This window comes from Peromyscus eremicus, chromosome 5 (genome assembly GCF_949786415.1).
Source record: "Peromyscus eremicus chromosome 5, PerEre_H2_v1, whole genome shotgun sequence".
Lineage (NCBI taxonomy): Eukaryota > Metazoa > Chordata > Mammalia > Rodentia > Cricetidae > Peromyscus > Peromyscus eremicus.
In genome coordinates, this window is record NC_081420.1 from 123,902,834 (window position 1) to 123,928,591 (window position 25,758).

Below are 25,758 nucleotides of genomic sequence, written 5' to 3' on the forward strand. Positions count from 1 at the left end.
GTGTATGTGTATGTATTTAAGTGTGTGTGTGTGTGTGTGTGTGTGTGTGTGTGTGTATACACAAGAAGACAACCTTCAAGATGACCATCTACCTTGTTTTTAGAGACAGAGTCCCTTGAGGGCCTGCTTCAGTTTGGGTGTTAGCCACTGAGACCCAAGTACTCATTTGTCTCTGCATGCCCTGCATTGGGATTATAAATGTGTGTCATCCTGATTTTTCACATGGATTCTATGGGTCAAACTCACCTGCTCATGCTTACATGACAAGCACTTCTGAAAGCTGAGATATCTTTCCTGTCCTTGTTGACAGTACTTTTGATTTTGTGGACACATTTAATCAGGTGCAATGGAACACAATGCTCAATAGTTGGGGCTATGAGATATCCTAAATATACTTACACACCCTAATGCTTCGCTTGCTGTGTTTATTAGCAATTAGTAAATATTGTTTTACGAAATGTTTTCATGTCCTTGCCTGAGTTTTAATTTTTCTCATTTCCAATGTAGAGAATCATTAAATTCTGTATTAAGTATTTATGTGCTGTCTTAGTCACTGTTCTATTACTATGAAGACACACGATGACCAAGGCAAGTCTTACAAAAGAAAGCATTTAATTATGGGTTTGCTTACAGTTTCAGAAGTTAGTCCATTATTATCATGGGGGTGGGGAGCACAGTGGCACTCAGGCAGCATGGTGCTGGAGAGTTAGATGATAGTTCTACATCCTGTTCTGTAGTCAGAGAGACAGAGGAGAGAGAGAGAGAGAGAGAGAGAGAGAGAGAGAGAGAGAGAGAGAGAGAGAGAGAGAGAGAGAGAGAGAGACTGGGTCTCCAATGAGCTTTCAAAACCACAAAGCTCACCAACAGTGACACACTTCCTCCAAAGCTACACCCACTAATCCTTCTAATCCTTTCAAATAGTGCCACTTCCTGGTGGACTATATCAACCCTCGGACCTCCCGGAGGACTGGCCGTGGCACCCACTAGATCCTATACAGATGAGCAGGGCTCCGCAGAGTCGGGTGCCTGTGGTAGGTCATGGCGTTCAACTAGGAGTTCAGTTTTTCTTCTTATTGCAATAGATCTCCAGTCCTCTCTGTGAATAAGTTTTCTTTTGAGTTGATTTCCAAATTATATTGATTCTTTGGGAAAAAAACAAACATGACTTTCTCTGGAGAGTTTCTCTTAAAGTGTGTGTAAGTGGATAGACTTATTTCCCTTTTTAAAACAGTTTTTATTTGGGGATGGGGTTGGGACCCAGGGTCTTGCACATGCTAGGAAAGAGCTCTGTCATTTAGCCGCATCCCCAGTCCCCAAATCCGTTTTCTTCTAACTAGCCTTAGCTCAGCCCCTGGCGACCAGTGTCTTTGCTACCTGCTAGGGACACGTGACTGGGCGGTGAGAGTTACTGGTCTAAGTCCAGAAGGCAGCCAGTCCTTTCTCAGTCTTGTGGCCTGCAGGGCGTTCCAGCGGTTGGGGTTTGAGGGTCTCCAGCCCAGGCTCCGCAGCCCCATGGGCTCCACATGATCTGCGCGCCTGGTGGAGCCGGGGCTGTGCTACTTTGGACTTTGGACTAGAATGACTGTAAATGCGCTCGCGCTCTCTCTCTCTCTCTCTCTCTCTCTCTCTCTCTCTCTCTCTCTCTCTCTCTCTCTCCCTCTCTCTCCCTCTCTCTCCCCCTCCCTCCCTCCCTCCCTCCCTCCCTCCCTCCCTCCCTCCGTCCTTCCCTCCCTCCTCTCTGTTTCTGACCCTCATGCTGTCCCTTTTTCCTCTCTATCCTCTCCTCAGTCTCTCTTTGTCCCTCTCCTCTCTGTATTTTCTTTTTATCGCTCTCCTTTCTGCATCGGACCCTCTTCTCTCTCCTTTGCTTTTTTCACCTGTGAGTCTTTCTTTCTGTGCTGACAGCCTCACACATACCTCTTGCAGGACCCTGGGCCAGGCCCTGCGGGACTGGAGTGCGCATTCCCCCAGCAATCTCATGTCTGTTGCAGGATGAGGGGTGGGGAGTGTCCCTGAGACCTGGCCCAAGAAGGCAAGCCAGAATGTGACCAGAGCACATCAGCTTGGGGGAGCAGAAACAGTCAGCACACGCCTTTTCCCTGCACCCCCCGCTCCTAACTAGAGGCCAAGGGCACATCTGAATAATCCCTGCCAGCAGCTCCATCTGGTTGATGGCTTCACATGGCTTCCTTATGTCTCTTGTAGCGTGTTTCTAGGGTAATCTCAGGTCACTTGCAGATACTTCAGGTATCCCTTCCATTATGTGGCCTCAAGGCCCTCCTCTCCTCAACACCCTAACCCCTGGCTACAGGGAGACCTCCCCCCATGCCTGAATTTATCTCTGTTGATGTCCTATTTCCCCTAAGATCAAGAACCTGCAGAGGAACATAAAGATATCACCCTGTGCAGGTGCCACTTTCCCTCCACATAAGATGGGTTAATTCAGTGTTATCTTCTCCCAAAGAGTCCATAATGAGCAGTCCTTGGGGCCAGAGAAAGAGGGTGAATTTGACATTGAAAGAAATGATGGGGCCATGGCCAGCAAAGGAGTGTCCTGTGCTGTCTGCGGTCACTTTAGGCTCTAGCATAGGGTTGAATTATTTAGTTATTATTATTATTATTATTATTATTATTATTATTATTATTACTGCTTTTTTACTGAGATAGGGTTTCTGTGTAGCCCAGGCTGGTCTGGAACTTTCAGCCTCCTGAGTGCTAGGATATAGATATGTGTGAGCACTCCTGGTTACTTTTTCTTGCTGTTGTTAGCATATACACTCTGAGGACCCTCAGGAAGAGCCAAGGAGGAAGGTTCTATTCTGGGATCTTTCAATCCAGGCAGTCTTCACAGCATGATACAGCTTAGAGCTACAGGCCAGCTCACTCTGACCCCTTGGGTAAGGCCAAGTTCATCTTGATGAGAAAGAGTTGATCTAACCAGTGGGTGGAGCCGACCTCCGGAGTCCTCAGACACTGGCCTGGAAAGGCAGACCTTGGACAGCAGCCCAGGCAGGGAGGTTGTTGGAGTTGGGGAGTGGGGGTTTCTTGAGGATTCTTGGATCCTACCAGCCCAGGGTGAGGACCTCCCCAATTGCTAAGACCCTGAGTAGTCTCACTGGACTGTGACACCCTGGAGACCTCACAGGCATCCATCTATGCTTCAGGGTCCTTCACTGAGGACAGTGGCAGGGCAACTGGGAGGCTTGGGGTGGGCTACCCAAGCTCCATAAACACAGGCTACTCCCGGGAGGATGTGTGGCTTCCTTCCTTTTCTTTCTACATGGTGCATGAGTGTGTGCAAATGGATGAAGATGCATGTGCACACGTGTGCCTGTGTATCGGCGGCCAGAGGCCAGAGTCTTCCTCAATCACTTTCCACCTTATTTCTTGAGACAAAACCTCTTACTGAATGGAGCTTGAAGATTCTGCCAGGCTGGCCAGCCTTTGAGTTCTAGTGGTCCAGGTGTCTCTGTCATCCCATGCTGGGATGACAGGTGTGTGCCACTGTGTCTGACGGTTTTTGTATAAGTCAGTTCCTTATGCATGCATGGCTTTACCAGATGAAGCCAGTCTCCAAAGCCCTTCTTCCTTCCTTCCTCTGAGCCATGCTGCACCTGGCTTCATTTCTGCTTAAAACTGGTTACAGTACTTAGAATACCCATGAGGTGGTGTGGTCATCATCCTACACAGCCTTGGTAATCTCCCACCACCCCAGATAGGCAGCATAGACCAATTCAGGTCATCCCAGCCCCCACCACAGCTGCAGCAGCAGCCACTGTCTGCCATTGTGAAGATAAGTTGTTGTGATTGATGTAATAGAAAGCTGAATGGCCAATAGCTAGGCAGGAGAGATAGGCGGGACTTCTGGGGAAAAGGGAGGAAGGATCTCAGGATGATTTTAGGCACACGCAAGGGTGACACCAACAAGACACAGAGGGAGTTAGACATACAAAATGAAAGACAGGTAAAAAGCCACGAGGCAAGACATAGATTAATATTAGTGGGTTAATTTAAGTTGTAAGAGCTAGTGGGACAAGCCTAGGCTAAGTCCAAGCTTTTGTAATTAATAAGAAGTCTCCATGTTGTCATCTGTGGGCTGGTGGTCCAAAGAAAAATTCTGACTACAATTCCACATAGGGCCGGGATCTGAACTACAGTCCCCGACTAGAGCAGCAAGTGTCTTAACCACTGAGTCATCTCTTCAGTGCTAAATTATACGAGTTTTAGAGAAAAACTCCAGAAGAGAGGATGTAGCACCGTGATAGAGGGCTGGATTCCTATCACTCGCAAGGAAAAGATATGCATGTATGTAATGTGTGCATGCATAATTAACATGAAAAATCCCAGACTTACTTTGGAAAAACAGAGTCATTTTGGTGATTAAAAATTACTCTAAAACTGGCTGTGGTGACTCACACTTATCATCTCAGCATGGCACGCTGATGCAGGAGGATTGCCAGAAGTTTGAGACCTCGCTGGGCTACATTCTGAGTTCCAGGCCAGATTGGACTACAGAGTGAGACCCTGTCTCAAAACTAAAGGTACTTTGAGCCAGAGGCTGACATGGCAGCAGGAGGGGGGTGTCACTTGAGATACTGTCTCAAAACCAACAAGCAAGCAAGCATGGGCGGAGAAGGGCCTCCGTCAGTCAGGCACCTGCTACACACGCACAGAGACAGAGTTCCGATCCTCAGAACCCACAGAAAGCCACACTCAGCAGTGCAAGGTTGCAAACCCAGACCAAGAGCGGGAGACAGTCCTTGGAGCTCTCTGGCCCGGCAGCCTAGTAGAGGAGACGAAGTTCATTCTCAAAGCAGAAGGTGGGTAGCAACTTAGGAAGACACTGACATCAGCCTCTGACCTCCACGTACACATGTGTGCATGTACCCACCCACCCCCACACACAGGAGAACACGTGCACACCCCCACATACATAAACAAATAAATAGACTTTTGTCACTAGCGAGGAGACTGGAGACAGTGAACGTTTCTGATACCCAGTCTGTAAGAATGGCTTTTCTGTTTTGCACATAAGCACACCAACATCAGAGAGGTCATTCACTTACCCAATATCACACAGCCCCAGGTCATGCTGCCTTTTAACACAGCTTTGAGCCCAGTTACATCCTTCCCTTGTTTCTGTCCAAAAAGGGGAGGGTTGGGTTTGCTTTTTCTTGATAATTCTTTGAGACATGTTCTTAAATGGATGCCTCCAGGAAAAGCACTTTCAGCCACAAAGGCTGAGGCCATGTCTGAGAAGGGAGAAAGAGAAAGACAGAGACGGCTTTCACTGCCTGCCTGCAGGTCACTCCATTGTGGTTCCTCTGTGGGGTGACATGCACTCAAGTCCCCCAAACACAGCATCTCAGCTCTTCTGCTTGTCTCCACACACGGCTCAGATGGGGCTTGACCCCCTGGAGGTAGTGCTGTCAGGCTCTCTTGCTGTCACTTTGCTTGTCTGTGTCTCTAGTGTGTTGTCCTGTTTGTGTCTTCAGGCGCTGTGAGGTCCCTGGATTTGGCAGGCACACTGCCAAGATGGTCACTATGAGGCCGGAGCTCATTTACCACCCCAGGGTATCTGTGGCGGGGTGGAGTGTGCAGGTGCGTGAGACCAGAAGACAATGTCAGGCATCTCCTACCGTCACTGTCCAAGTTATCATTTGAGACCAGACTCTCACTGAACCCAGAGCTCCTAAATTGTCTAGGCTACTGTGTTCTGTGTGGCTTTGTTCTGAAACCTGACTGGGATGATGAGGGAATAAAGGAAGGACAGATACACAGACACTGTACAGAAAAGCTGGGATCTGAGCTCAACCTGCTGGAGCACCAACTACATAACCTTGAAAGGCAGCGTTTACTGGGCACTGCATGGGGGTGGGGGGGTAGTCTCCATGGAGATCTCTGCAGTTGAGTAGTCTAAGGATGCAGTCATCTAGGAGGAGGAGGAAGTGGTTGCTCATTATTGTACACACTGGTCAGTTGTCCGTAAATACTCTTTCTGGGACCAGGGGAAGGCTTTATCTAGAAAAGTGTAACTTTTCTTAAGCATGCCTCCCTCAACACTTCAGGGCTTTTTCACCAACATTTTGAGTTTCTTTACTCTCTCTCTAAAGATCCCTCCATGCCGTGTGGCTGCCCTCCACGCCAGCTCAAATGGCCTTTTCCCTTCTCTCTCCACTCTCTCCTCCAGGAAGCAGCTGAAGTGTGCAGCTGATCTACCCTGGTTTTTCTTTTAAACACTTCTGTTTGAGCCCACTCCTAAATTATTTTATTAATAAGGCTAATAACACCAAGGAGGAACCCCAACTTCCTCTGTATCGTTTGGCGAACATGAAGGGACCCCAAAATTCCAGCAACATCTTTTCTGCAGAATGTATAGAAAGGGTCTTTGCCAGCAGATAGCCTTTAACACAGCTCTGAGGTTATGGGAACAAATGCTGGGCCTGCATGGTGGCCACCTCAGCGACCACCGTGGCTTTTACCTTAGTGTTTGGGAGGCTGAGGTGACAGGATTTCATGTTTAGGACCAGCCTGAGCTACATGAGACCCTGTCTCAAAAATAAAGTTTTTTTTTTTTTTAGGGTTTAAGAGATGGGTCAGAGGGTGAAGGAGCTTGCCACCAAGCCTGATGACTGTCCCCAGAACCCACGCGGTGGAAGGAGAGAACCAATTTCCCCAGTTGTCTCCTCTGACCTCCACTTGCACCCTCCACGTGTCCAATACATAAGCGTACAAATATATACAAGTAATAAAATTAAAGTGCAAGTCTTGGAGCCAGACTTTCTGGTTTGAACTTGGGCAGTGTTCCCTGGCTGTGGAACACAGATGTTGCATATCTATTTCGGCCTCAGACCCTGGGAGGTTCAGCAAGTTGGTATCTGTGAAACACTTAGAGCGACTGACATTTGTGACTTAGTGGTCAAACACAGTTGTCACCACCTGGACAAACTTCCATGTCAGCTTTTCTCCTTTGCCTAAACTATGTCCAGGTTTTAAGAAGTCTACTTTGCACAGGACGCAGACCCGGGTAGCACCCCCCATGCCAGCTGGCTCCCTCATCTCTTAGGGGTGGGACCACACTGAGCTGCAGTGCAGGAATTCCAGCTAAAAATGCTGTGCTGTCGAAGGTGTGCTGGCAATGGAGTGCTTCTCTGGAATACACAAGACCCTGGCTCCAGCCTGAGCACTGTGAAAGGCGGGGAGGAGGGAGGGAGAGAGGAGAATCAACCAGGCATAGCAGCCCCTTGTCAATCACCATTTTGAAGACTGTACAACTGATTTAAGAAATTGGCCTCAGAGTAGCATTCACAGCTATTTATATATAGATGCAGACTTAGTTTTCCATGCATAACAAAACTCCCAAGGCAGGTGTGTTCGCCAGCCCAGGTTGATATAATACATGAGATAAGCCAAAGTTTCCTGTGTCTCGGGCTTTGGAAGGTCCATGCAGCAATCAAGCATCTCCAGTGCTTTGAACCCTGGAAGAGGAACTCCCCATAACCCAATTTCCTCCTGGCCTCACCTCTGGAGGCTCCCATACTTCCCAATAGTGCCCCCTGGGGACTAAGCCAGACTTCTAGGTTCAACCATTCTAGGTCCATATGGGCTCAGTGCTGGTGGAAGCCAGAAGAAGTCATCAGATCCCCTGGAGCTGGAGTTTTTATGTGGTTATGAGCCACCCAGAGTGCTGGGAACTGAATTCAGGTGTTCTCCAAAAGCAGCCAGTGCTTTTAAGCACTGAGCCATCTCTCCATCCACCAGGCTTATTCTTTTACAGTCTATACTGGTAAGACCTCACCAGCATCCCATGAGTCCTACCTTAGTTCTTTTCAAGACAGTGACCCCCAAAGAACCCCAGCTAAGCTCTGCTTTTCCATCACCCCCTACATACTGATCTCAGAGATCAAACTTGGACTCTGCTGTCCAAATCACAGCAGATGGTGTAGGAAGGTCTGAGGTCTTCAGTGGGCACACTGCAGATGAAGCCTGTGTGACAGACTTGAAGTTTCTGTGGGTCTGATGCTATGGAAGCTGTCTTCTCACTTACCCAACACATCCCAACACGTCTCAACACATCCTTCAGAGTCGACAGGGACCTCTCCATGGCATTTACACATAGAGGCAGTCTGAAGGAGCCCTTGCCATCTGGAGCTTTGCTGCATTTCCTATGCAGTAAAAAGGCTTGCTCCAGGGGGGAGCTTGCTGTCCAAGAGAATGTTCCAAAATAATGCACCTTACCTGTGTAGTCCTATAAGCAGCTACTTTAAAACACACCTATAAGACACGTGGGTGTGTTTTAAAAGTTCTTTTTAAGAAATACATAAATGATGTTTAATTATATGTGGCAGGGGTGGGGGCTGTGTGTACATGTGTGTGTGTGTGTGTGTGTGGGTGTGGGTGTGGGTGTGGGTGTGTGTGTATGTGTAGGTCATAGGACAACTTGAGGCTTGAGTTGGTTCTTTCTTTACATGTGAATACCAGGAATTGAACTAGATCATGAGGCCTGACAGAAAACACCTTTATCTGCTGAGCCACCTCTCTGGCCTTTAAAAAAATATTTTCTTCTTTTTATTTATTTACTTATTTAGTCACATGTGGGTTTTGAGTAGAAATGTGACTTTTTTTAATGATTTATTTATTTTTATTTTATGTGCATTGGCTTGACATGCATGTACATCTGTGTGAGCATGTTGAATCCCCTGGAACTGTAGTCACAGACAGTTGTGAGCTGCCATGTGGGTGTTGGGAATCGAACTCAGGTCCTCTGGAAGAGCAGCCAGTGCACTTAACCATTGAGCCATCTTTTCAACCCTGAGATGTGACTTTTATGACTGAAAAACACATTAGGGCTGGAGAGATGCCCAGTGGTTAGTAGTGCTTCCTGCTCTTGCAGAGAACCTGAGTCCAGTTCCAATACCCACACAGGGCAGACCACAGCAGCCTGTGATGCCAGCTCCAGGAGAGCCGATGCCCTCTTTTGGCCTCCACTGGTACTGCACTCATGTGCACATGCTAACTCACAGACGTACTTACATGTAATTTAAAAATAAATGTCTGAACGCATTGGCATAGGAGACCACTTTCTAAATAGAACACCGGTAGCACAGACACTGAGAGAAACAATCAATCAATGGGACCTCTTGAAACTGAGAAGCTTTTGTAGGGCAAAGGATACGGTCAACAAAGCAAAGCGACAGCCTACAGAATGGGAAAAGATCTTCACCAATCCCACATCTGACAGAGGACTGATATCCAGAATATATAAGGAACTCAAGAAATTAGACATCAAAATGCCCAACAGTCCAATTAAGAAATGGGCTATAGAACTAAACAGAGAATTCTCAACAGAGGAAACTCAAATGGCTGAAAGACATTTAAGGAATTGCTCAACATCCCTAATCATCAGGGAAATGCAAATCAAAACAACTCTGAGATACCACCTTACGCCTGTCAGAATGGCTAAGATCAAAAACACTGAAGACACCTTATGCTGGAGAGGATGTGGAGCTAGGGGAACTCTCCTCCACTGCTGGTGGGAATGCAAGCTTGTACAACCACTTTGGAAATCAATATGGCGCTTTCTTAGAAAATTGGGAATCCATCTCCCCCAAGATCCAGCTATACCACTCTTGGGCATATACCCAAGGAATGCTCAACCACACCACAAGAGCACTTGTTCAGCTATGTTCATATCAGCATTGTTTGTAATAGCCAGAACATGGAAACAACCTAGATGCCCTTCAACTGAAGAATGGATAAACAAAATGTGGTACATATACACAATGGAATACTACTCAGCAGAGAAAAACAATGACATCATGAGGTTTGCAGACAAATGGATAGATCTAGAAAAAATCATCCTGAGTGAGGTATCCCAGACTCAGAAAGACAAACATGGTATGTACTCACTCATAACAGGATACTAGATGTGGAACAAGGATGACTGGACTGCTACTCACATCACCAGGCAGGCTACCTGGAAAACAGGATCCCAAGAAAGACACAGGGATCGCCCAATGACAGAGAAATGGAATGAGATCTACATGAACAGCCTGGACATGAGTGGGGGTAGTGAAGGGCGAGGGTCGAGGGAAAGAGAGCTTGGGTGAGTGGGAGATCCCAGCTGGATCAACAACAGAGAGGGAGAACAAGGAATAGGAGACCATGGTAAATGAAGACCACATGAGAATAGGAAGAAACAAAGTGCTAGAGAGGCCCACAGAAATCCACAAAGATACCCCCACAACAGACTGCTGGCAATGGTCGAGAGACAGTCCGAACTGACCTACTCTGGTGATGGGATGGCCAAACATCCTAATTGTCGTGCTAGAAACCTCATCCAACTACTGAGGGATCTGGATGCAGAGATCCATGACTAGGCCCCAGGTGGATCTCTGGGAGTCCAATTAGCGAGAATGAGGAGGGTTTATATGAGCGAGAATTGTTGAGACCAAGGTCAGATAAAGCACAGAGACAAACAGCCAAACAAACGGAAACACATGAAATATGAACCAATGGCTGAGGGGTCACCAACTGGATCAGGCCCTCTGAGTGGGTGAGACAGTTGATTGGCCTGATCTGTTTGGGAGGCATCCAGGCAGTGGCACCGGGTCCTGTGCTCATTGCATGAGTTGGCTGTTTGAAACCTGGGGCCTATGCAGGGTCCCTTGGCTCGGCCTGGGAGGAGGGGACTGGACCTACCTGGACTGAGTCCAACAGGTTGATCTCAGTCTGTGGGGAAGGCTTTGCCCTGGAGGAGATTGGAATGGGGGGCGGGCTGGGGGGAAGGTAAGGGGGGCGGGAGGGGGGAGAACAAGGGAATCTGTGGCTGATATGTAGAACTGAATTGTATTGCAAAATAAAAATTTAAATAAATAAATAAATAAATAAAATAAAAATAAATAAATAAAAATAAAAAAAAATAAAAATAAATGTCAATCATCCCCAGTTTACTCATGGAGATCTCATCTATTTTCCCTTCCCAGGGCAATCCATGATTCATCCCTCTTTGGGTCTTCCTTGTTAGTTAGCTTCTCTGGAGTTGTGGGTTGTTGTCTGGTTATCCTTTGCTTTACATCTAGTATCCACTTATGAGTGGGTACATACCATGTTTGTCTTTCTGAGTCTGGGTTACCTCACTCAGGATATTTTCTAGTTCCATCCATTTGCCTGCAAAACTCATGATGTTATTGTTTTTCTCTGCTGAGTAGTACTCCATTGTGTATATGTACCACATTTTCTTTATCCATTCTTCAGTTGAAGGGCATCTAGGTTGTTTCCATGTTCTGGCTATTACAAATAGTGCTGCTATGAACATAGTTGAGCATGTGTCCCTGTGGTATGATTGAGTATTCCTTCGGTATATGACCAAAGTGGTATAGCTGGGTCTTGAGGAAGATTGAGTCCCAATTTTCTGAGAAACCGCCACAATGATTTCCAAAGTGACTGTACAAGTTTGCACTCCCACCAACAGTGTATGAGTGTTCCCCTTGTTCCACATCCTCTCCAACATAAGCTGTCTGCAGTGCTTTTGATCTTAGCCATTCTGACAGGTATAAGATGGTATCTCAAAGTCATTTGATTTGCATCTCCCTGATGACTAAGGATGCTAAGACATTCCTTAAATGTCTTTTGGCCATTTTAAATTCTTCCTTTGAGAATTCTGTTAAGCTCTATAGCCCATTTTTTAATTGGATTGTTCATTATTTTGATGTCTAGTTTCTTGAGTTCTTTATATATTTTGGAGATCAGACCTTTGTCAGATGTGGGGTTGGTGAAGATCTTTTCCCATTCTGTAGGTTGGGTGGGCAATAGAGGGTAGGGGATAGGGGTAAGGATAGGTAAGGGAATGGGATGGTCAAGCTGGAACAGGGATGGAGTGGGAAAACAATGAAAGAGATACCATGATAGTGGGAGGCATCATGGGGATAGAGAGAAACCCGTTGCTAGGTAAGTTGCCAGGAATCCCCAAGGATGACCCACCAGCTTGGACTACTAGCAATAGTGGAGAGGGTGCCTGAACTGAACTGGCTTACCCCAGTGATCAGATCAGTGAATACCCTAACTGTCATCACAGAACTTTTCTCCAGTGACTGATGGAAGCAGATGCATAGATCCACAGCCAATCACCAGGCGGAGCTCCAGGAGTCCAGTCAAATAGAGAGAGGAGGGATTCTATGAGCAAGTGCATCAGGATTATGATGGGGAAACCTGCAGAGACAACTAAACCAAACTAGTGGAAACTCATGAAAGTTGGATCAATGGCTATGGAGCCTGCACGGAACTGGACTAGGCCCTCTGCATGGCAAGACAACTGTGTAGCTTGATTTGCTTGCCCCTCCCCCCCCCCGTAGGATCAGGATCCATCTCTGGTGCATGAGTGGGCTTTTTGGAGCCTACTACCTATGATGGGACAACTCCTGCAGCCTTGAGGCAGGGGGAGGGGCTTGGACTTGCCTCTACTGGATGTGCCTCCCCATGGGAGGCCTTGCCTTCTTGTGAGGGGGGAGTAGGTGAGTTGGGGGGAGTAAGGGGTGGATTGGGAGGGGGAGAGCCTGGGAGAGCAGGAGGAGGGAAGAGGGTAATCTTTGATTGGTGTATAAAATGAATAAAAATATTTTCTTAACTAAAAAAGTAAAAAAAGATAAAAAATAAATGTCAGTCATTTTGCTTTTTCTTTTCTTAAACATTTTTTGAGATTATACTATAATTACATCATTTCTCCCTTCCCTTTCCTCCATTCAAATCTTCCCATGTACCCCTCTTTGCTCTCTTTCAAATAGATGGCCTCTTTTTCTTTAATTGTTGTTACATATATGTGTGTGTATATATACATATGTGTTCCTAAATATATCTACATATGTAAACACAACCTGTTCAGTCTGTGTAATATCTCTTGTATGTATAAGTTTCAGGGCTGACCACTTGGGAATGGATAACAAATTGTGTTCTCTTCCCTTGGGGAGACTGTTTTTCCTGCTCTCAGTATTCCTAAGCAGTCTGTAGTTCTTTGTCTAGGGTTAAGGCCTCATGAACTTCCCCTTCCACACCAACATGGCTATTGGTGTTGCCCGGACAAATATATTTTTTTTTAAACTAACAACACATTTTAAGCCAGGCATGGTGGTACATGCCTTTAACCCCAGCACTTGGAAGGCAGATGCAGGCAGACCTCTGTGAGTTCTAGGCTGGCCTGGTCTACAGAGTGAGTTTCAGGCTCATCAGGGTTACATAGTGAGATCCTGCCACAAATATAAACAAACAAACAAAAGCCAAAACAAAACAAAACAATAAAACTCACATTTTAAATTTGGTTTATTTTTGTTTGTATGCATGTGAATGCATATGTGAGTGTCCTGGCTAAATTTTATGTCAAATTGACACAAGCTAAAGTCATCTGAGAGGAGGGAACCTCAGTTAAGGAAATGTCTCCTTAAGATCAGACCATACACAAGCCTGTAGAACACTTTCTTAATTAGTGATTGATGGGGGAGGGCCCAGTCCATCGTGGGTGGCGCCATCCCTGGGATGGTAGTCCTGGGTTCTATAAGAAAGCAGGCTGAGTAAGCCACGATGAACAAACCAGTAAGCAGTACCCCTCCATGGCCTCTGCATCAGCTCCTGCCTCCAGGTTCCTGCCCTGTTTGAGTTCAGGTCCTGACTTCCTTTGATGATGAACAGTGATGTGGAAGCATAAGCCAAATAAGCCCTTTCCTCCCCCAAGTTGCTTTTGGTCATGGTGTTTCCTCATTGCAACAGTCACCCTAACTAAGACATGTGTGTTCACATGAGTATATCCACATGTTAAGCATGCATGTGGAGGTCAGCCTTGGGTGCTGTTTCTCAGTTACCATTTACTTCATTTCTTTGAGACACAGTCTCTCACTGGCCTGGAACTCCCTGAGTAGACAAGACTGATTGGCCATTGAGCCCTGGGAACCTGCCTGTCTGCAAACATGGGCCCCCACCCCCCAACTCCCCTCCCCCACCACAACTCTCAGCTGGGATTACAGGTGAGCGCTGCTGTGGGAATTGAACTCAGGTCCTTGTGCTCACAAGACAAGTTACTTTACCAACTGACTTATCTCTAGAGCCCAAGTGTTAAAATATATGTAAGACTAATAACCTCATATAGCCAGTAGTCACTGTCTGGGCAGTGCGGCATTAGAGACATCTGCACTGGCCATTACATCATAGAATTCATTTCCACTGAAAGCTCATTGATCAGACATAGTCACGTGATCCCAGAAAATTTTTTTAAAAAAGAGGGGGAGGGGAACCTACCTTGACATGTGTCTGCAGGTGGAGAACTAGAAACGTTTGGTGCATAGGTCTGATGGCTATGGAAGAGAATAGGTCACTTGGGATCCTGGGAGGAAAACCGACTCTTTCTTCTTTTAGGGAGCATCATGGCTTTGATCTGGAATGTGCTCTAAAGAACCTTGTTCAGAAGGTTTGATCTTCAGGCTATGACACTATTTGGAGTTCACAGAACCTTTAAGGGGGGGAGTCTATTGGGAAAAAGTTGAGTCATTGAGGGACTATTAGGTATAAGGCTCTTCTTCAGGGCACACAGAAGCTTTTAGGTTATTATTGATACTTTAGCTAAGAACCCAAGCCCCTGAGGTTTTGTTACCTTTTACCATTTTGTCCAGGAAAATTAAAATATATAATATAATCATTATAATATATAATCGATATAATCATTAAATTTCCAAAAATGTTCAAAAAATGTCTTCATACCTGATTAACTTCTTTCTTCCTTTCCTATTGATTGTTGGCTTTTTGAGATGAGATCCCTCTATGTAGACCTGTGTGGCCTGGAACTTACCATGTAGTCGATGCTGGGCTTTAGCTAAACCCTATCCTTCCTGCCTCAGTTTCCTGAGTACTAGGACTACAGGTGTGCACCACCATGTGAAGCTATCTTTGCTTTTTAATAAATGGATTTGTTTGGTGTTTTTGTTTAGCTTTGTTGTTTGTTTTTTTGGTGATGATATTACAAGATAAAATGAAGAGTCTCATATCTACTAAGCTGGCATTTTATCACTAAGTCCTTCTTCCAGTCCCAGCATCTTTAGATCTACTGAGGCTAGAGAGCCAATTCCAGAAATCAAACAAATTCAAAAACCTCATCCTTAAAATTGTGTGGCTCTAGGTATGTCTGTAAGACCTGCAAGTAAAGACCAGCACCAGGACCGCTGTGGCAGGAGAGAGGGAGGGCCAGTGGCTGAGTGTCCTCCACCTATGTGACTGACAGTCCCCAAGCAATCCTGGGCTGGAAAGAGTTCAAGGTGACCAATGAAGAACTTCCCAAAAAGGTCCATCTAAGTGAAACAGAGTTCAAAGTCATGGCATGAGATGAGTTAATTCTAAGATGGAAACATCATGAAATGATGTCCACTCAAATGATGTGACTAGCTTAAAGGAATCTGAAGAAAAACCAAAACAGCAACAGCAGGAGTCTTACACAGGGAAAACATTCTTATTGTGTGACTAGCAACCAAGGAAGAGGAGGCATAGGAGTGTACCTCTCAAATCTAGTACCTCAAGCAAATCCAGCAGCCAGTGTGGCCCCACCGAAATCACAGATGGTATGCCCAGTGATCAGCTTGTTTTTCCTAAAAATAAAAGGTCAAGTGCCACAGGCTAAAGACAAACTCGAAGAAGCCTAAAATGACCTGAGTGCCTGAAAGTTTGTTTCTACCTGATAGGTAAGCGAATCATACTCCCAGCCTTGGCTGCCCTGAAAATCCCACATGGAGAAAGCTGTGGTGGGACAGCCAAAGACTCATTTCAACACCAAGACTCAGACTTTTAGAGCTAAAAAAGCCACATTCTTATACTGCCAGATTATATTGGCTAATGTAAAACTTCCCAGATTAACCTTACATTTCAGCTTCTTTCTCTTCCCCTTGTTTCAGATGGAGAAGAGTCCACCTTTGAAAAACTCCCTCCTTGAGAAATGTTTCTGAAGATAACAGAGGGAGAAACAGAATTCTTACATGTATGGCACACCGTGTCTTCAGTTTGGAGGATTGAAAATCTAGAGATGTTAAATCATGAATTAAGCATGTAAAATTCCAGTAAAACGTAAAAATGGAAAATTCACTGCTCTTAACCTTGAGCATAGTGACTTGGAGATAGTGCACATCAGTTATGCCAATAAGACTGTGGACTGACTGTTGACTACTGGGTCAAAACTCAAATGAGGTGAATTTTGCTTTTAAAGGGTTTACATGTACATTTACAACCAGCTTCTAATAGTCATGAGACAATCAAGTTATAGCTACCAGTAGTACAAGTAGCAGATCTATTTCTGCAATTAGCTCTGAGCTCTATATTACATAATGGAGCCTTAAATCCATGGGGTTCATATAAATCATTTTGTTCTTTGAATGCTTGTGGAAACTGTAAATAACTGTAACTGAGGAATGTGATAATGTGAAGGTGTGGTCTTAAACTTCAGGTTTAAACTGTTTAGAGCATTTTAAGCATCCATTTCACAACTAGATTGTATAAGGTATTGGTTGTGATGAGACTCATTCCATTATTCAATAAACCATCTCATTCAGTAGGTACATGGTAAACAGCATTGTCTTTGGTGTTCCATGGGGAGTAGCTTTCATATTGATCTATTGAAATTAAATTAAATGTGCCTTGAAATAGTTGGGGTTTTTTAACTTTTTTTTTATTGAAAGCAGATTTTCTTTCATACAATATATTCTGATTATGGTCGCCCTCTTCCAACTCTTTCCAGATCCTCCCCACCTCTCCAAATCTACATTCTTTCTTGCTCTCCCTCATTAGAAAACAAACAAGCATCAGAAAGAAAGAAAGAAAGAAAGAAAGAAAGAAAGAAAGAAAGAAAGAAAGAAAAGAAAGAAAGAAAGAAAGAAAGAAAGAAAGAAAGAAAGAAAGAAAGAAAGAAAGAAAGAGGCGAGGGAGAGAGGGAGGGAGGGAGGAAATAAAATAAGATTAAATAAAAACAAATAAACCTGATCAGGACAAAACAAATAAATAAACAGAAAAACAAAGAGCCAAAGAAAAAGTACAAGAAACACAGAAACACATGGAGACACACACATTGGCACACACAGAAATCCCCTAAAAACACAAAATCAGAAACAATAATATATAAGCAAAAGACCTATAGGGTAAGAAAAAATACAATTAAGTTCGTTTTGTGTTGGACATGGGACCTCCCCTTAAGAGTGGTTTGTTTCCCCAGTGAGACTCCCTTGGAGAAAACTAAATTTTCATTTGTGAGCAGTTATTGGTTGGAGATAGATTCTGGGTTAGGGATGGGGGCTTGTGCCTATTTCCCCTCTCAGAGTTGCGACCCATCAGGTGAAGACCTGAGCAGATCCTGTGCCTTCTGCCACACACTCTGAGTTCACACACGCATCAATCCTGCCTTGTTTCCTTGGTGTCCTCCATCCCCTCTGGCTCTTACAATTTTTCTGCCTCTTCTTCCATAGGGTTCCCTGAGCCTTGTGGGGAAGAAATTGATAGAGGCATTCCATTTAGGACCAGCTGTTACAAAGTCTCTCACACCCTGCACCTTGTCCAGCTGTATTCATCCCCATCTGTTGTAGGAGGAAGCTTCTCCAGCGATGGCTGAGCTATGAGTAGAGCAGAATATCACTTTGTTGCTTCATTCCTATCTGTTAAAGGACAGTGTTTCATTTTCTGAGGCAATCAAACCATTGAGTTCTTTCCTCTTTTCTATTTTAAGTATCTGGTGCTACAACAGTTCCCTCTCAGCAATATTCTATATGAGTCTGATAGTCATTTTTGTTGTTCATTTTGTGGTAATGTTATTCTTCAAGATTCCTACTTTAATGGCTCCCTCCTCTGTCAGTACAGTCAAGTCCAGATACCTAGTCTCCTCTGTTTTTTAGCCAGAAGTTAATAAGTTTTATTAATATTTTCAACATACATACTAATTTTTGTTTCATTTTATCAATTGTTCTTCGGCTCTTTTTTAAATATTTTTATTTTATAATTAATTTAATTTTATATATCAGCCACAGATTCCCCTGTCCTCCCTCCTCCCACCCCCCAGCTTTCCCCTCTAAACCACCCCCATTCCCACCTCCTCCATGGCAAGGTCTCCCCTGGGGAGTCAGCCCAGCCTGGTAGATTCAGTTGAGGCAGGTCCAGTCCCCTCCTCCCTACACCAAGGCTGAACAAAGTGTCTCAGCATAGGCCCTAGGTTCCAAAAAGCCAGCTCATACACCAAGGACAGGTCCCTGGGGTCCTCCGAAACAGTTCAAGTTATCAACTGTCTCACTTATCCAGAGGACCTAGCCCAGTTCCATGGGGGCTCCTCAGCTACTGGTTCACAGTTCATGCATTTCCACTAGTTTGGCTATTTGTCCCTGTGCTTTTTCCATCATGGTCTCAGTATCTCTTGCTCATATAATTCCTCCTCTCTCTCGCTGATTGCACTCCTGGAGCTCCACCTGGGGCTTGGCCATGGATCTCTGCATCTGCTTCCATCAGTCACTGAATGAGAGTTCTATCATGACAGTTAGGGTGTTCAGCCATCTGATCACTAGAGTAGGTCAGCTCAGACACTCTCTCGACCATTGCCATTAGTCTATTGTGGAGGTATCTTTGTAGATTTCTGGGGACCTCCCTAGCACTCTGCTTCTTCCTATTCCCATGGGGTCTTCATTCATCATGGTATCTCTTTCCTTGTTCTCCCACTCTGTTCATGATCCAGCTGGGATCTCCCGCTCCCCTAGGCTCTCTTTCCCCTGACCCTTGCCCTCCATTACCCGCCCCCTTACCCCCAGTTTGCTCATGTAGATCTCATCCATTTCTCTGTCGCTGGGCAATCCGTGTGTCTTTCTTAGGGTCCTCTTTACTAGGTAGCCTCCCTGCAGTTGTGAGTTGTAGTCTGGTTATCCTTTGCTTTACATCTAGTGTCCACTTATAAGTGGGTACATAACATGTTTGTCTTTCTGAGTCTTGGTTATCTCACTCAGGATGATATTTTCTAGTTCCATCCATTTGCCTGCAAACCTCATGATGTCATTGTTTTTCTCTGCTGAGTAGTACTCCATTGTGTATATGTACCACATTTTCTTTATCTATTCTTCAGTTGAAGGGCATCTAGGTTGTTTCCATGTTCTGGCTATTACAAATAATGCTGCTATGAACATAGTTGAGCATGTGTCCCTGTGGTATGATTGAGCATTCCTTGGGTATATGCCCAAGAGTGGTATAGCTGGGTCTTGAGGGAGGTTGATTCCCAATTTTCTAAGAAAGCACCATATTGATTTCCAAAGTGACTGTACAAGTTTACACTCCCACCAACAGTGGAGGAGTGTTCCTGTGCTCCACATCCTCTCCAGCATAAGCTGTCTTCAGTGCTTTTGATCTTAGCCATTCTGACAGATGTATCAGTATCTGTAAGATAGTATCTCAGAGTCGTTTTGATTTGCATCTCCCTGATGAGGGATGGCTCAACCATTAAAGGCTCACAACCAAAAATGTAAGTTTTTTGGCTCTTAATTACTTCTTTCTCTTCCTGTTTGTCTTATTTTTTGCTTTTCTTAAGTCTGTGTGTTCTTTTGTATTGTGTTCCTCTTTCCTTTCCTCTCTCCCCAAAGCACTGAGGGTTTAATCCAGATTCACACACACTAGGGAACTGCTCTGTCACTGAGCCAGATCCCCAAACCATGTGTCCATATCTCTTTTCTCGATTTGGACACAAATTTTGGCTCCCCACAACCAACACTGATTTGCCAAAACAGCTTCTCCATTGATTTTACTTTTTCTTTCTCATAAACTATCTATTTCAAACATTGCACCTTCAAATTACATGTGCTTTTAAATCTCTTTCATACACACACAAAAAAAAATGTGGGATATCTATACACTGTGTGAAGATGTATTTGCTATGATTGGTGTAATAAAAAGCAGCCAATAGCTAGACAGGAGGTATATGCAGGATTTCCAGAGAGAGAAAGGAAGAGGAGGAGAATCTAGGCACACAGGAAATGTCAGTAGAAAGAAAGAAAGAGGAGCTGCAAGATAGAAGAGAGGTAACACCATGTGATAGAACGTAGATTAATAGAAATGGGTTAATTTAAGCTATAAGAGCTAGATAGGAACAAGCTTGAACTATAGGCTGAGCTTTCATAATTAATAAGAAGTCTCTGTGTCATTATTTGGGGCTAGTGGCAGAAAAGAAAGTCCATCTACATACATACATACACACACACACACACACACACACACACGCACGCACGCACAGATCCATTTAGATTTTTTTTTCCAGAGCTGAGGACCGAACCCAGGGCCTTGCACTTGCTAGGCAAGCGTTCTACCACTGAGCTAAATCCCCAACCCCATTTAGATTTTTTAAAATTAGGATGAGCTTTATAACTTTCTAGTAATGGGTCCATTAGATGTTTATTATTTCTCTTCTGTTTTCCCTTCCCCACAAAGCCTTGTAAAAAGGCAAGTGAGAGGAATGGAGGAATATAAGCAATAACACGTTAAATTTGGTATTTATTTCTCCTTTTACTCAGATTTATTTTGAAGTTGGGCTATTCTCTCTCTTCAAATTATTGTAAGGGCATGACTTTCTGTAGTTTTATTTTTCTCTTCTGGTTGCTCTGCATTAGTTTTGGAGGGAATATTGGAAGATTTTGTAGACCCACGTGACTGCCATTGTTATCTGATACCCAGGAGTCCCAATCGTACAGAATTCTAAAATTAGAAACATGTTTGCCCAGAGTTTTTGTGCTCACCTTTCATCCCAGCATTGGAGGGTAGAAATATACAGATTTCTGTTAAGTTCAGGAACAGTCTGATCTGCATAGCAAGTTCCATGCCTGCCAGAGTTACACAGTGAAACCCTGCCTATAACTAACTAACTAACTAACTAACTAACTAACTAAATAAATAAATAAATAAATAAATAAATAGGTTTTTCTGCTGACTGATTATTTCTTGTTCTAAGTATGTTTTAACTTACAGTAAAAATGTGTAGCATACTAATGTGGAAATAATATACAATTTTCCAGGTCTAAACTGATTTTTTTTTCTTTCTATTGGTTTTGTTTTTATGAGACAGGGTCTCACTATGTAGTCCTGGCAGGACTGAAATTCTCTCTGTTGTAGACCAGGCTGGCCTCAAACTCACAGAGATCTGCCTGCCTCTGCTGCCCAAGAGCTGGGATTAAAGGTGTGTGCCACCATGTCTAACCATATTTCTTTATTTGATTCTGTTTTCAACCTCAGTGGTTAAGATCACATACTACTTTTGCAAAGGAGCAGAGGACCCAAGCTAGGTTCACAGAACCTACATCAAGCAGTTCAAAACTGCTTGTAATTCAAGCCTAGGTGACCTCATGCTCTCTGCTGGCCTCCTCAGGTACTTGTACTCACAAACACACACATAATTAAAAATAATAAAATACATATTTTTAAAACTTTTCAAGTGTAGACTATAATGCCCTTTGTCATTCTAATTCAGAACATTTGGCTAAATCAAACAGACTATACAAAAGTCAACTTAAATGTTCATCCATTTCTATACCAATGCCTTAGCATCATCCTCCATAGTCACTTTTTCAGAGACCTTTCTTGCTAGAACCATGATAGGCAAAAACAGATTATTCTTACGTAGTCTGCTTTAGGTGTCACTGTTTTAAACATTATACTTTCAAAATAAATGTTCACTGCTAAAATCTTGTATTAATTTAGCAGTCATGTTCTGGCATGTATTTTTTTTCAGAAATTATGACTTTGGAGTCAATATATGAGAGTGGTTAGTACATAGAGTTCTCAGAGCCAGGACACCTGGATGAAAATCCAAGTTTTGCCATTACATACCTATGTGGCCAGGTTGCTTGAACACCTCTGTACAAGAAAAGGAAATAGGGGTAAGAAAAATCTTTACACCTCATAGGGGCACTGAGTTAATACATATGAAGCCCTTAGTGTGTGACATATAGTAAACATATGTGTTTATACTACTTACTGTATCACTTAGCTTGTTTTGTACACCTTTTGAAATACTTTTGGAAATTAAGTATAATTCTATCATTTCCCCTTTCCCTTTCCTCCCTCCAATCCATGTACAACCCATGTTTGTCTCTCTCAAATTCATGGTCTTTGTCTTTACTTGTTGTTATGTGTGTGTGTGTGTGTGTGTGTGTGTGTGTGTGTGTGTGTGTGTGTGTACACATATTATATAAATATATATCAATACAATCTGCTTAGTTTGTATAATGTTAGTCGTAGGACACCAACAGACATGGTTCCATGGAAAGAAAAAATCACATGGGCCATGCCCATGTCAACAACATACATTCACTCAGGGCTTCACTTGCTCCCTACAGCTGTGCATCTCTAGGTTCCTATTGCTCAACTTTTTGTTTCATAAAGGTTAATACTAGAATTGATTGGCCACCATTGACTTTATTTCTTGGGTTCTTTTGTCATCTTTTCTGGCTCCCATCCTCAAGTTCTTTTCAGTCCCTGATTCCTGCTTTTGTTGTCATAGATGGTGTTTGGTGGCTATATTTCCTTATATAAAGATCATAAATAGATACCTGAAGGCCTACTTAATCATCCCATCATCCTGTTGTCCTTTCTAATGTGATAGCTCCAGAAAGTCTGGAGTATGTCACTGATTTTCTAAGATGAGCACTACACCCAACAACAATAGTTATTTTTGTGATCTATATGGTCTTGTGCGTACTAGCCAAATGCTCTATGTCTAACCCACATCCCCAGCCCCAAAGCTAATGTTTCTTCATCATTTCTTATGTGATGGCATCTTGCTAAATGCCATACATGAATTATTTAATTTAGTCTTATGTTTTCATGTAGAAGCTTCTATTATTTTTCCACCTTTAAATATGACAACATAAAATACAGAAACATCAACTTCCCCAAAAGTCACCTAGCTCATAAATGTTGTCATATGTCATCACAATATCCATCTTCAGAAAATTTCTATGATCTCAAAGTAAAATGCTGTCCTCATTCAATTTCCTGTTCTTCACACTACCAAGTCCCTAGCTACTAGCATTCTGCTTTCTGCCCCTGTGAATTTAACCACTGTAAGAATATGATATAAGTGAAATTACAGCATATTACTTTTCTGTTAGCATAATGTCTTTAAGGTTCATTAACATAAATAAAGTATATTGAAATTCCATTCCTCTTGAAGGTTGGATAATGTTCTATTGAATGAATGTAACCTATTTCATTTATTCATCTCACCACTGATGAACACTTACTTGAGTTTTTGAACCTTTTGGCTGTTATGAGAAATACTGCTATGACCATCAGAGTATGAGTAGTTGTCAGTAAAAACTATACTGAAAATAATACTGCACAGATAACCCATGTATGTGTAGCACGTGTGTGCTCATCATGTACATAGATGTGCTAGTTAGAGTGCCAAAAGTGATTTGAGGGGGCTGGCACAGATGTTAAGAGCACATGCTTCTCTTCCAAATGTCCTGAGTTTGTTTCCCAGCAGCTGTACTGGGTGGCTCACAACCACTTGTAACTCCAGCTCCAAGGGATCTGATATCTCTGACCTCCACAGGCACCTGCACTCACATGCACATACCCCCACACACTCATACACATAATTCAAAATAAATATCTTTAAAAGGTGACTTAAGAGATGTACATCAAACATTTAAGTTATCTCTAGAATGAGAATAGAGTGTGGTAGAAATGAGTCTATAAATTTTGTTATTACTACACTATTGTATTTTTCCAGAAAAAGAATAGATTGATATATATCTTACATAATTTTCAAATGCAATAAAAAATAATAATGAAGACTTCTGGCATCTGGTAGACTGAGAGTAAAACATACTTAAAGAAATTTTCAAAATGTCAGAAGAACACAGGGGACACAGGAAATTGGAAATGACTATGTGACTCATGCCTGTAATCACAATACTAAGGAATCTGTAGGAAGCAAATTGAAAGAGACTACCCTGGGCTACATAGGCATCACTGCCTTGGGGGACCAGCCTCCAGCATCACAGGGCTCAAAGGGAAATCCACAGTCAGTGAGTGCTAGAGTTTTCTATCTGAGGGGGTTAGGGAAAAAGACACTCACACTCTCTCTTGATGGTTTCCTTTATTCTTCTGTGTTCTTCATTCTGTGTTCTATATTCTCTTTTCTTATCACTATGCAGAAATGGCTGTTTTGTCTCTCTGAATATTTTCCTTCTCCTTCTACTCTCTGGATGTTCTCCTAACTCTCTGATATTTTCCTTCTCTCTCATTCTTGATGTTTTCCTTCTAACCCATTTTAACTCTATCTGTATTCTTTCCCTTACAGCTTATATACCCCAGCAAAATCTTTCAGGCAATATAAAAATTACACAGTGGTTACATTCTGTTTCTCAAGTGAGTGATTACAATGAATACAAGTAAAAAGTAGCAAGTTTTCCATATCCCTTATATGATTAAACATTTTACGTATTACAGGTGAAAAACAAATTATCCCAAGAATCCACATACATTCATACCCAAGCAACCTGTTATAGACTAGCCATGTGGGCAAGCAAGATATTCTTCTCAGTCAGGACTTTTACTGGCAGGCTGCATTTTGCAGTTACAAAGAAAGGGCCAATTACTTTATTACTTATCTTGAAAGGTAATCTTATAAAGAATCTTAAAGTAATCATAAACCTAAACTTTTATGGATGAAACAGAATCAGCCAGCTCTACTTTAAACCTTTAGGGTGCATACCCACTCATCAATGGTTTTCCATATCAGGAGATTGAGGGTAGAAATGAATATAAGGAATTAATCACCACCTTTGGTCACCAACCAATCCTAGCAAGAAAATTGCATCAGCTGGTAATAATTGGGCTGCTTTCTGTTTGTTCCCTTATCTGAAGGAGTTCCTCACTCAGCTCTGCACCTTTCTCAAACTTTAGATTGTCTTCTTGAGTTTTTCACCTCAAAGCTATTTGACAAAACATCTTAGTCTAACTTTGGTTATTTTCAAAGCTTGTTTCAGACATGATGTATCCAGAAACGTGTGAACACATCTCCCAACACTAAGATTAAAAGAATTTAAACTAGCTGAGCTACTTGGACTCAATTGTTTTTCTTAATCATTATCCTAAGCCACAGTCTATTTCTATTAAGGCTCCTTAATAGAAACTCATGTGTTCTAGCTATGTGACACTTCCTTGTTTTATTGTTTTCATCAAAACTCTTTTTAAACTAACATTATTATTATTATTATTATTATTATTATTATTATCAATTTTCAGGGTAGAGGTACTATTATTTTCAGGCTAAAGGTACTGGCAAGACACTGAGAACAAGACCATCAGATATAACAGAGGAAATCAGAATATCAGCAAATGCTCAACTCTGAAGAACCAAGGGAGAGAAATCTGTGCCAGCATTCCTTGCTGAAATTCATTCAACGGTGACCCAAGAGCAGTGCTCTGGGCCAGATGACCTTGAAAGATTCCTAGGTGTCTGAGGGCCATGGGCCTTTTCAGAAACACCCAGCTGGGTCATTGAACTCTGTCCCTTTACTTGTTATAGTAAAAATACCCTGCAGACTGAAGATGTATGGCTGGGATAGGGTAAGTGCAAGTTTGGGTCCATCTTTAAAATGTGTGATATGGTGCTGGAGAAATGGCTCAGCAGTTAAGAGTGCTTGCTGCTCTTCCAGAGAATCAAAGTCTGGTTCCCAGCACCAATACGGTGGCTCACAATTGCCTGTAACTCAAACC

General features: G+C 43.2%; 1 pseudogene; it reads left to right on the forward strand.

Annotated features, from left to right (window-relative positions):
* The first annotated feature begins 11,921 nt into the window (after positions 1-11,921).
* On the forward strand, positions 11,922-17,634 carry LOC131911148 (pre-mRNA-splicing regulator WTAP-like; annotated as a pseudogene).
* Positions 17,635-25,758: the final 8,124 nt, after the last annotated feature.